The sequence below is a fragment of the Octodon degus genome, unplaced genomic scaffold, assembly GCF_000260255.1.
Source record: "Octodon degus isolate 3935 unplaced genomic scaffold, OctDeg1.0 scaffold00292, whole genome shotgun sequence".
Classification (NCBI taxonomy): Eukaryota; Metazoa; Chordata; class Mammalia; order Rodentia; family Octodontidae; genus Octodon; species Octodon degus.
In genome coordinates, this window is record NW_004524868.1 from 107348 (window position 1) to 119916 (window position 12569).

The 12569-nt window shown below is 36.8% G+C and overlaps 1 pseudogene; it reads right to left on the bottom strand.

Annotated features, from left to right (window-relative positions):
* Positions 1 to 4852: 4852 nt before the first annotated feature.
* Positions 4853 to 12569, bottom strand: part of LOC101581795 — a 17516-nt pseudogene continuing 9799 nt past the window's right edge.

A 12569-nucleotide genomic window follows, 5' to 3' on the forward strand; every position in this document is an offset into this window, starting at 1 on the left:
AAATCAAATGCCTTTAAGTAAATGTTTTACTGTGTGTGTGTGTGTGTGTGTGTGTGTGTGTGTGTGTATGCTTGGCATTAGATGCCTATTGACTTTAGCAGTACATTTGTTTATTTAAAATCCTATCAAAGTTTTAAAACAAAGTTGTCAATATTAAGGATAGTTCTTGTATACCCACTCTGTTGTAATCTTAGTCTAATACAGTTCATTTATTGCATCAAAGTCAATGTTGGCATATCACTGTTAAATCCAGAGTTCATTAGCTTTTTACAGTGTTATTACCTATTTTGAGATTCACTCTCCTTCCTTTAGAGATGTTTCATTTGCTTTAGGCAGTTGCAGTTATGTGAAACACAAACCTGGTTGACATCTTCAGAAAACATGGAATTAAAAAACTAATTCAAAATGGAAATAAAGTCAAATTCATGCCAGCCATGTTTGCGAGAAAAAAAAATAGCATTCAAGCAGAAGGGAATAAATTAGTGGTGTTGATAGAGGTTTTTGAAGTGCCTCCTCCCCTAGGTGATGATAGTGTGTTACCTTGAATATGGCTTCCAATTTGGATAAAATATTAGATTTTGGATTGTAAGCATTTTATTTTGTTTAGTTGCAATACCACGACTCATTTGGGAAGAGGATTGCAATTTTAAATTCACAGTGGCTTATTGAGAACTTACTTTGGTAATTGGGAAATATCTTAATATTATAAAGAGAGAACAGTAATGTATCTTAGTATAGAAGCCCTGGATTTATGCCCCAATACATGGAGAAAGTCAGGCATAGATGTTTGGGGTTCAAATGGTAACATTTACTTCACTGAGAAACATGAGCTAAGTGGCACTTAACTCGCTGGCAGCAATTTTATTTCTGTGTTCCGTAGTTTATGAGAAAACTTACCTACTTTGAATGCAGTTAATTAGGTAATATTGTCCAATGTCCACATTGTAGAGTCCATGTCACATGCTAGAGTTCAGACCAAGAGGGAAGAGCAAGTTTAATGATCCTACTTTTTCTTCCAATTATTCCTTATAATGTGCCTCATCCCAAGGTTTTTAAAATTCATTTTTAGATTATTCATGAAGTTACCTGTTAGGAACTGATAACTTGTGGGAATCATAGTTGCACAACAGTTTTTCCTTCCTATTAAACCAGACTGGTTACCATTATACATAGGTTAAGAGCAATAAGGTCACATCCACTTCACTGTAGGTCCTGGAAGATTATACATAAATAAACATACAGAAATTAGATGGAGATTAAAAATTGCTACACTTGACAAGCTAGTTATATTTCCATATCTCTGTCTATCTATTGTCTATATATCTATATTTATATTTTGGTACCTGGTATGAATATCAGTTCCTTGCCTGTACTACTCAGGTGCTTTTCCCATTGAACGTTAACCCCAGCCTGCTAGTTCTGGTGAAAGCTTCCAGATCTTTTGTCTATTTGCAATGAACTATGTTCTTGAAAACAGTACATTAATGTAAAACTGTATGAACTGTTTTCGTGACCCTCTGCGTTGCACCTCCGTCTTTATTTTTTGCACTTTCATTTACTTACAGTTACTCTCTGCATACTTCAAACCCCTCTGCTAAATTTATGCTTCTATTGTTCATTTCTGTTTGGTTTGTGTTAAGAAATCTTATCTTGTCACATGGTTTCCTCCCTAAACACACAGAGAATGTAAATTATGGTTGCATTGTAAATGAAAGTTTCAGAGAAGATGTTTGTTTTGGGTAGCTTTTGTGGAATCAGTTTGAGAACACTTGAAATATATCTAGTATCATAGAAAATAATTTAATTATGAAGAGATGAGATTATAGAGAAGTTTTAACAAAAATACTAGCTTTCCTTTAATCAAAAGTTTATTAGCTTACAAAATATTAACAAAAGCATGAAAAACGACTTTACAGATTGGCATGTTTTCAAAGGAAGGCTGCCATCAATATGTACATCTTCAAATTCTGTCTTCTTTCCCAGTTGTCCTTTTAGGGGAGAGATGGCAATATTGCTATTGCTCTTCATTCAAGTCTCTTTGAAGAGTGTTGCAGCCAGCAGCACTCAACAGTCTGGGTAGAATTGCACCGTGAGAAGCAGTTGAAGCAGTTGTTAGAGGAAAGCTTCCTAGCATTACATTTGAGAAGTAAATGTACACCTTTCATTGTGGCAGGAATATTCATGCTATTTACTTTTTCAATTTAGATGCTATTGTTCTAAATCTTCCAAGATAGGTTAAACTTTGTACTTTGTGCTATGTAGTAACATTCCTAAGATAGATCTAAGTAGTTACTGCAGCAGAACCCCTTAGAATAGAGATCTATAGGCCTGATGACATGTGGTATAGATTTTAAAATAAGCTTTCATATCCCTTACTGCTCATAGAGTCTAATTGCTTTTCATTATATGTGAATGAACATTAGTCTTAGTAATTTTCCTTTACATCATCTAGAGAAAATAAATTTTACTGATCAATATTATTGTTCAGCGTTATGAAAATACTATTCAATAAGAGGAGAAAAATTCTTTGAAATACATAACATTCCAAAAATCGCATTGTTCCTTGAAGATTTAAAAGTGGTGGAAATATAGGACTTAAAAGCACTTCATTTATTATCTGGAAACATTGATTTCGTGAATATCAAATGTCAACTTTACAATTTTATATTTTGATAATGTTATCCTTTCTATTCCCCTTAATGGAAACCAGAAAAAAATATTAAAAATAAATGGTTAATAATTGAAATTTGCCAAACAGTAATATTCCAATGGAGTCTAATTCCTTTCCATTGCATGTCAGTGAACACTATTCTTAGTAATTTTCCTTTACAACATGTAGAAACAATAACTTTAAGTGATCAAATTATATATCAGTGTCTTTAAAGTACTATTTTCATATGAGCAGAAAAATTCTTTGCTCATATGACATTCCAAAGATGTTATATTGGAAGCTTTTATACTCATTGCACTACACTGGAAGACACATGCACAGTACCCTACATCTTAAAACGGCTTAGAAATGTTGGAACACCTTGTACTCCACTGACTTTAATCATCATTGAACCACCATATTGGTTCTCATTATGGAAATATGAACAACTTACCAAGAGGAAAATCATCAGTATTTTAGAAGTACAATTAAGAACTGACAAGATGCATCAATAAGACAAACATAAGAGAGACAGTAACTGATGCTTTGCAGTTAGGATCACACACATGCCATTGGCCTAGTACCTAGCATTTTCCAAGAACACAAATGGCATGTGTTGTTGTCCAGCACCTTTTGGGTATAAACTGATTAAGAATATGGACTAGCAACTCAATGATAGCACATGAAGGAAAAACCTTCAATACCTGACAGTGATGCAGCATACTGCATATCAGCCTCATGAGAGAACACTCCCACTTATGGGCCTGGTGGGTAGCACTGTGAAGGAGACTGCCCGGGACATGGCTAAGAACCTGGATTTTACCCTTTGCACCCTGCAACAAACTATTTCCTTGGTAATTTAAAGGTGGTATGACAAAATCCCAAGGGGATACAGAGCAGTATGCACAGAGGGATAGCAGTTGTATGAGCACTTGTTTTTAAATTAGCAACAAACCTTTTTTCCTTGATGTGAGCAGAGTTACAAACACTGCAAAGAAGGACTACAAAGCTGAAACAGAAATTCGCTTACTTCACAGGCCAATGCCTCTGAGCTCTATGAGGTTTTTTTGAGTAAGAGTTTAAATATAAACTCATTTAGAACTTTAATATTTTTTTAAAAATAAGATCTTTGATGTGTTTATGATCTAATTTAAAAAATTGAAATTTTAAATGAGTTTAAATTTGAAGTCTTATTTCCAGAAGCTGAAGAAACTCACACTCTTTGGCCTGTGAAGTAAGTAAATGTCTGTCACTGGGTTGCTACTGCTTTGCAATGTTTGCAGTGCTGCTCAGATCAATCAAGAAAGGCTATGTGTTCCTGCTTTAAGAAGTTTCTCTTTCATGAGGTACACATTTCATTCTCCAGGAGTTCCTTAATTTCCTGAACTTTCCTTTTCATAAATATATTCAAATTGTTGATTTTGTTCTCCAGTGCTTCAGCATACTGCATATCAGCCTCATGAGGGAACATTCACCAGAGGGGCTGGTGGGTAGCTTCATGGTGGCGACTGCCCAGGACATTGCTAAGATTCTGGATTTTACCCTCTGCACCCTGTAACAAATGATTTCCCTGGTAAATTAATGGTGGTATGACACAACCCTTATGGCATATAGGCATTATGCGCAGAGGGATAACATTTGTATAAGTACTCATTCTTAAAGTAGCAACACAACTCCTTTCTTCCTTGATGTGAGCAGAGTTACAAACCCTGCAAAGCAAGACTACCCACCTGAAACAGAAATTCGCCTACTTCACAGGCCAATGTCTTTGAGTTCCATGAGTTAAGAGTTTAAATCTACACTGATTTAGAACTTTAATTTTTTTAAAAAAATTATCTTTGATGTGTTTATGATCTATTTTTAAAACTTGAAATTTTAAATGAGTTTAAATTTGAAGTCTTATTTCCAGAAGCTGATGAAGCTCACACACTTTGGCTTGTGAAGTATGCCATTGTCTGTGTCACTGGGGTGCTCCTGCTTTGCAGTGTTTGTAGCGCTGCTCAGATTCAATCAAGAAAGATTATGTGTTGCTGCTTTAAGAAGTTTCTGTTTCATGTGGTACACTTTCATTTTCCAGGAGTTCCTTAAGTTCCTAAACTTTCCTTTTGATAAAAATGTTCAAATTGTTGATTTTGTTCTCCTGGATAGGTGGTTATTATTTCTTCACCTTTTGTGCATGAGGACATCATGATATTATGTGATGCTGTGTTATCGAGTTCTCTTCTCATGAAGTACAGCCTTCATTGTCCAGGAGTCACTTAAGTGCAATGTGTTTCCTTTTGGTAAAGTGTTCAAGGTGGTAATTTTTTGTGTAATCAAGAGATAAGTGGTATCATTTCAGCTTTGGTAAATGATGGGATTCTGAGCTAAATTCTCTGTTTCCTCCTTTTATGAGAGGATGGCATTTGACAGTCGAATACCCATGACATTGCCATTGCTGCCAGATGGTTTCATAGCAGCTCTGCACAAGTCTTCATCTTCACAAAATGTTGACATAGCCTACAAAAGAGATGAAAGGGAATGCAGGTGGAATACTTCTAAAAGACTACAAAGATAAAGAAAAAATTCCTATGCTTGATATACAGTCATGCTACAACTCCTGTAAATATTTTCTGACCACACAGCTTTTACCTTCTGAGGCATGCATTAGCAGGTTATGAGGCTCCTACTTCCTGACAGTTCTACAACTTCTTTTTAGGTGGTTGATTCAATTAATAGGAAAAGGGAAGTTCAGTGATAGGCTCCACTCAGGTGGAGTTTTCATGGATGGCAAGGATTCTGTGACAAAGTCTGCTAAGAGTACCTTCTTCTACTAAGGAACCATTCATTACAATGGCAATAACCTGATGAAAGCATATTGGAGCAAAATAGTCATCAAACACTGGCTGAGCTATGTCAGTGTCACCTGAAATTTATTAGTTATTCCAAACTTTAACCTACGTGCATGGAGGGCAGATTGATCCCTACTGTAGGACTGGACAGGTTTATTGACTGAAGCATCAAATCATGCCCTTGAAATGCATGTGATTTAGAGGAGAGACACTAAAATAATCAAATTCAGTAAAGCCCAGACTACTTAATGAATTTTGTTCAGTTCCTCCTAAGTTAGATACACTTGTAAGTCCTCGCAAATGAGTATTTGACCTAAGATAGGAATCCACAATGTAAAGCATGAAAAAAAGGAGCTCCATTCTATCTGTGAAAGATTTCCACAAATGGATTTGTAATTTGGGAACTTACTGTGCAGCCGAGGCCCTGCAGGGGGTGATATTTGAGTATATTCATCTAGAGCAGGTGAAAAATATTTGGTGTACACGCAGCAAAAATGTTGTTATCTTGCCCCATGTAAGCAGTTGCTTCCTTTGAAAACCTAACTTCTCCCCACTTACCGTATTTTTTGTTTTGTTTTGTTTCTTTTGGAACTTGAGATTGACCTTAGGGCCTTGCCAAACAGTGCTTATTGTACTGAGCCATCTCCCCAGCCTCCAGGTATCACATGTGAAACACAAGCCCAACACAAATTCTAAATGTAGGTCTCACATGTTAGGCACAAAAATATCAGGAACTCGTGAGTTTCAATTGAGACAGCTGATCTCTGACATGAATTTCGAAATTGAACACAAATAGTTTAGTGAGTTGTATTTCAATGCACGGTAAGGAAAAAAAAACCTCTAGGAGCTACAAGGAGTAAATCATGATATTGGAGACTTAAAGACCTCATTGGAGAAAAGTAAAGGTTCAAAGGGAAATGATTATCATCAGATAAAAACATTTTAGTATCTTATATTTCTTCATTAGGAGCAGAGTGTGTCTATGCAGCTGAGACTCCCAGTGATCCTCCTGTCTCAACCTCCCCAGTGCTGGGGTTACAGGAGTGCATCACCACGCCTTGTTCCAGTGGCCTTCATGGTGCACACAGGGTTTGGGGGTGGCATAGCATGTGGTACTGCAGATGGAAGCCAGCCCATTGTGCTTTCCCAGACACTGATTCGACCACTAAGTTATGTGCTGAGGCCTCATCAAATCATTTTATGTAAGTATGCTCAAGTGGTGTCAAAGAAAACGTGTCTTTTAATGAGAATGTGGATCTATGAAGGATAAGTGACCTGGAAATGACTTACACGAATGTTTTAGTGACCTCTTGAATGTATATATGGACACTTTGTATTTCTCCCATCCCCACTTTATGTGATACAGTTTCCCAGTGGCTCACAGAAAATTCTCCTTAGACGAAACACAGCCTTACCTCTAAGTTCTGTGCTCTTTCCTTGGTGAGAGGTGCAGACACAAGGTGCAGATGGTGGTCATTTATCAAAGAGCGAAGGTCAAAGTAATATTTTGCATAAACACTGGCAGACACATTAAGAGTAAACTGAAGAATATTCAGGTAATGCATTTCTAATTGATTTTTGATGAGGAAAAATACAGAAAAACACATAAATTACAATTGTATTCAAGTGGGCTGTCTTCCAAAATGTCACTTGGAGCTTGCAGGATTGCTATAAATTCATTTTTGTGACATTGGAAGCCTGTCCAACTGTAAGGAAACACTTGTTGCCACACTACATCTACTTGAAGACTTTTCAGAATCCCTTTTCTTTTGCACTTGGATAGAGGGGAAAAGTATGATTGCTAATCCCTGCTTGTTGATTGCTCATGGTTCCTTTTTCTAGAGTCCACCAAAGCCTCTGTGTGACTCCCACTCTACAGACATTCATGAACATATACAGTGAACACACAAAAGAAGTCAGGTATGCCTTTTGTTAACACAGAAGAACTTGCAGACATCTTCAGTATCTCATTATGGGAGAGACTTTCAGAAGAACAGGGACAAAAATGAAAGACACAGAACTCTGTGAGTGGACAAACTCTTCCAGGAACAATCATTTACCGGAAGTCAACAAGGAATGATGATAACTGTTACTGTATAGCAATGAAAATCACTTCACTATCCAAGTATGTGAGTCTATGCCAAAGGCCACCATATTACTGTGGTGACAGACTAGATACTCATTTTAAACTGTGAAATTCAGAAACATCAGAGAAAGCAATTTTGAGTAGACTGAATCCCCTTTAGGTAGAGGACTGGATTCACACATTCATTTTTCTCTGCCAAGATAATCCAAGATCCGCTTTCCTTCACTAGAAGAGAACACACACACACACACACACACACACACACACACACACACACACATACTCCAGTAGCATGCACTAGAAAAGAAATGACTAGAGCAATCCTCTGCCACATCACTACTCAACTGCTCCTGAATACTCAAAACATGTGAAATCAGAGCCCGTCAGACCTATTTCTACACAGTCAACACTTCCACAGGACAGGTATCAGAGCATTTGTTCTCACATATCCTGCTTACTTTAATGATAGATGCTCTGTTGAGAAATTGGGGTTAAACTTTAAAAAGCAAACATGCAACTCAGGATGGGCTGAAGCTATATCTCCACCAAAAAGGTAATTCTGCGACCAACAGTAGCCGAGCATATATTTCTAAACGTGACATAATAGCTTTTAAAGAAGGATTTGGAACTGGAAGTTATTAGAAGGCCCTAAAGTTGTTCATTGTTTTATGTTATTCTGGTGGTAGGCTTATAAATTATTTGGCAAAAATCACCAGAAATATTTTCAGTTTGTGTGGAATATAATTGCAATAATAAATCCATGAAAACCTACCAAGTAATGATGGAAATATGAAATTGTGTAGTATAACCGGATACACAATAAAACTTCTCTAACTGTTTCTATTTTTTATAAAATATAGTATGTTAAAATATTTCTTAAAACACATGCACTTAGGGGCAAGTGAACTGGAATATGGTTACAAAATTCAACCAACCCTTGTAAACTCACATGTCTTTAATCAAAATTTCCTTGAATATTTTAAAGAACTCTCCATTCGAAACAGCTTCGTCATGCCAAAATTTGCAAGCCAGGAGCATGACTCCGAAGACAATGCTTTTCCAGTTTCTGAGGCAGTGTTTGTCGATGTCAGTGTAAGTTAAAAGTCTTTCTACATAAATCTGTAAAGAGTAAAGGACAGTTTAGTCGTGTTAGCTAAGTTGAAGTGGACTGTTAAGAACGGTCATAAAGCATGAGTTTATTTGGTGTCTGACCAGGACAGAAGTTCATATAGACATCTTGCTCACTAAAGCAAGAGGTCAAGTCACAGATGGAAATCAGACACCTCTGCTGCCCATGTCCATTTATTTCTGGTTTTGGTGAAGGGAATGATAGAAATCTCAGAAAACTCAGGCGGCATATGGTAAACTTGTCACCTTCATATTCATGAAAGCCACAGGTACAGGCGGGTATAAAGCTATTCAATGCAAATTGAGTGGCTCCAACATGCAAGGCCACATACCCAGCTGGTTGTAGTAGGACGGTTTTATAGCAACCATGGTCCAAAGTAACATTCAAGTCATAGTGAGTACATTTTGTCTTCTTGGCTCATTACTAATATATTGTGGTACTTTTTATTGGAGTGAAATCTCACTCAAATGCTGCTGTGCAGAAAAGAATGATAATTCCAGGAGTTTAGAACTGTAGCAATTTCCTAAAATCAATGCCTGTGTAACAAACCACATTTAAAATGGGATGGACCTTGTCATAGTCCCTTTGCACATTTTCACTAAGAATCCTAACCACTCATAAAGGATGTAATTTTTCCCCAAATCTTACACATTTTAGAAGCACACATGTCAGACTTCTGAGGGCAGACTGTATATGCTATTTCAATTTTTGTTTCAGGATATTATTTAAAAAAGGCTGACTTTGAGGGCACAGTCACTCTCTGGAAGTTCTGAGACCTGCAGTTCACTTCAGGCAATGTTCTTTGAACCTACTCTTCATTACTAAAACCTCTTCCTCAGTGATCATAAATATGAGCCTGTCTCAGGACACAGGGCTTTTCTGTACAGAAATGACTCAATGGCATAGAAACACTGACTATAATCCCTCAACTTCAGTTCACATGTTTTGTGAACTCTTTTTCTGGGTTGACATTCATTTACAACACTTAACCTGCTGTGTGAGTGGAACAGGGTTGATCTCACAATGCCAACTCTTCCTTCAGTTTCATTTCCTCATCCCATTTCTTGAGGACACTGTTCCCACAGTTATCACTTTTTGAAGACTTTGTGCATCTGACAAATTTCCTCACACAAATGGGTTTACACTGTTGTCATCCCCTTGCTGTGTCTCCCAGACTGCTGTCTCTTATCTTGCTCACTCTTTTATGTCTACGCCAGCCACTCACTTCTTCTTCTCTCTTTACCATAGTTTATTCTGGCTCTTATGCCATTATTGTACTGAAACCTTCTTGCCTAGCAAATTGGGGCCAAAATTGATGTTGTCCATTCTACTTCTGCATTCCCAAATCTTGCTGATATGTAAACAGCAATGCCTTTTGCCTAGTAGTTTGGTCCAAACGTACGTATTAGATATCCTACTTCAGTCTCTATATATCTTGTTATGTCTACCTACTTTGGTAAACTGATAGCTTTCTGTCCTGACATTCCATTTGCCACAGGTGATCAGCAGCAATGTGTTTTCCTAACCCTTTATCTTTGCCTTTAAGCTAAATCCCAACTGCAAATTCTCCTATATTTGAAACATATCCTATGGCCATTTCACCAGATCTAGAGCTCAAAAACAGCAAGAACATTGTGCTATGTCCTTCCAGTTCCTGGGCATAAAGTGTAGGTGTCCAGCGGGTGCTGAAGCTATTTCTTGGCCCTTTTGAACACTCTGCCCAGACCTTCTATTACTTTGATTTCTCTGATCACTCTCTGCTCCATTTCCCCCCTTCTCTTGCTATTTAGATATTTTTTTCTTTGAAATGCAACAGTGAGTCTCTGACAACTACTGCCCAATGTTCACTGTGTACCTCGCAGTTAGTTGAACAACCACACTTTTCTCTTTTATATCAGAGACAGATTGTTGTTCCCGTCCTATACATCCAAATGATCCATTTCTCATTTGTTATTATAGACATGATAAAATCTCACTTTCAGTGTTTTGTATGATTACACAAATATCAAGACAGTGTTAGCACACATCAGGCCAATAAAACTTTTCTAAGAAATGCTGGTACTCTCATCCTAGGCAATATCCTGAGGAGACGCAAGCTCTCAGCAGGGATGGACTACTCCCACGAAAAAGGAACAGAGCATGGAAGGCAGTGAATTGCTTAGAACACCACCTCGGTCCTGTATTGACCTCATAGAACTAGTCTTTTTGTCTCACATGGTCTCATATTTCATATTCTTCCTATCTCATATCATGTGTAAATGTTCATGGAGTTAAGTGTTTGTGTGTACTGAGGTGCATGGGTGAACCCATCAGTTTTATTTAATTGTAATGATTCTGTGTTCAGAATAGACACCATTTTACACTATGGGATGGAATTATATTTCCTTTCCTTCTTTTGGCAAGCTTTGTTAGAGATAGTTTCTAGATGTTACCCAAAGGTGGGTGCTTTTCCCAAGGTGGCTGAGTAGGAAAGTACACTGCTAGGCTTAAGGGTGCTATGGTTAGGGTATGTTCGATTGTAGGATCTTTCCACGGACAGGATTGGCACTGCCCTCATCCCAGTGGATTGACAACAGTAGAAAGTGGAGAGAAGCTCATGTCCAAACATTGGTCTCATTTCCTTTCTGCCGTTCCCTGCTATGGTTTGTTGCCATCTGCCATGTACCCCCCAGTCTGGGTGTGAACCAATTGTGGGCCAAAAAGCTTTAGCCTGTGAAAATAAAAATCTTTGCTATTTTACCTTTAGGTGTTCTGTGTTTTGTGTAAGCAAAGAGAGTTAACTGCCTTTATGAAAGATGTCATACTATTTTCCAGATTCTAATGTGAAAAAAGGTCTTACTGTATGTATAAGAATAATTTGTAAGCATGCTTGATAAATTAAAAGCATCTTACCAATGTAACTATTGCACATTAGCTGGAAATCGTGCAATATGAAAACCATTAGAAACAAATCTGTAAATAGAGATTAATTAAGGATCATCCTCAAAGTATTCCTCTAGAATGTTGTCTTTCTAGAAGAAGAATTGATACAATGCCAGTATTTACTGAAGAAAGCTGTTAAGTCATGATAAGACATCTATTTTCATCATCTGCTGAAATGTCTTAAAAATTTAAGTTGGGTTGTATATCTTTAAGTCTTCAAAAAGAAACACGGGGACTTTTTATATTTGATCTCATTTTATTTTATTTCTTTCATAATTTTATTGATAAACAGATAGCAATGAGACAGTTTCAAATCAAATCGGTAGGACAGTTTCAATAGCTAACACACTCCATATATTCTTTTTTTAAAAATAATTTTTCCCCATAATTTTATAGATAAACAAATAGAAATGAGACAGTTGCAAATCAAATGGGTAGGACAGTTTCAATAATTAACACACTGAATACATTCTTCCTAGTGGTTAGTTGCTGTACAAGAATCATTCTATTAATGAAGAGAATGTAACTATATATCTATCAAAACCACTTTGAATAAACAGATACAATCGTACGTATACACTTTTTTGGTTAAGTTCCGTTATTTGAATATTATAGATGTGTAAACACGGCAAAATATTCTAAAAGAGTCCAGTTGCCCATAATACTATTGGGTTTTCCGCTTGACTGGTTATGTCAGAAATTGTTAAACTAAGTCCCCCACAAAACAACATAACAGCGTGGCTTTATTTCTTTTTTTAAATTTTTTTTTCTTTTCAAAGTTTTATTGATAAACATATAGCAATGAGACAGTTTCAAATCAAATAGAAAGTACAGTTTCAACAAATAATACACTGCATACATTCCTCCCAGTGGTTAATTGCTGTACAAGGTGCAGACTTGTGATCCTAATTACAAACACCATTAGAAAAAATCATTCTATTCATTAAGAGA